The following is a 764-nucleotide window of genomic DNA, read 5'->3' on the forward strand; positions in this document are numbered from 1 at the left end:
TTGGGCATTGCACTCGACGGCGCTTCTCGATGCTGATCTCCTGGGTTGATGCACGCGGAATGCAACCGAAGGCAGCCGACATACACCGGGAACGACCGAAGTGGGCTACCAGCATCGCGCTTGCAGCTGCAACGGTCATCTCGGGTTCGATGCACTCGCACGCCTAGCACTCTGTGCATGCACGATTCTGCACGAATGACTCAGCCGGCCCGGCGCACGAGGAGTACGACCTTGACCCGGCTGCACGTAGGTGCATTGCACCTTCGCGCCGATACCGAGAACAAAATACGTATGTCGTAGCGAATTTCATCGCATCGCGAATCCTAGGTGGATTTCCTTTCGCTTCTGTGTTATCGCGTCTTCTTCCTTTTATCGTTATCATCTCAAATATTCAGTCTGGTCTATTATTACTAATTATGTTGTAATGTATAATTAGTTATCCAATTCATAAAGTAGCGCTAGATACACGTGTGAAATATCTCTCAATTGCCTACTAAAGGTTTATTTAATCATTGTTGAGTAAATATAAGATATAATGTTTTATTCTCGCGTTATCATAAAAGAAGCTAACGCGGCTCGTGTGACCTTCGTAGGAGGTGAATGAGCGAAGAACAATGACATCTGCAGTAAACATTGCAAGAAAGTAGTACATCACGAAAAACATGAAGAGTCAACGTGCGATATACGAGAGATAAATATAAAATAGATTAACGTATCGCGAGTAATTTAATTTCTGCCGACTTTCATACGGGGAAAAAGAGTCC

Source organism: Formica exsecta, unplaced genomic scaffold, assembly GCF_003651465.1.
Source record: "Formica exsecta isolate Colony F162 unplaced genomic scaffold, ASM365146v1 scaffold20, whole genome shotgun sequence".
Taxonomy (NCBI): Eukaryota; Metazoa; Arthropoda; class Insecta; order Hymenoptera; family Formicidae; genus Formica; species Formica exsecta.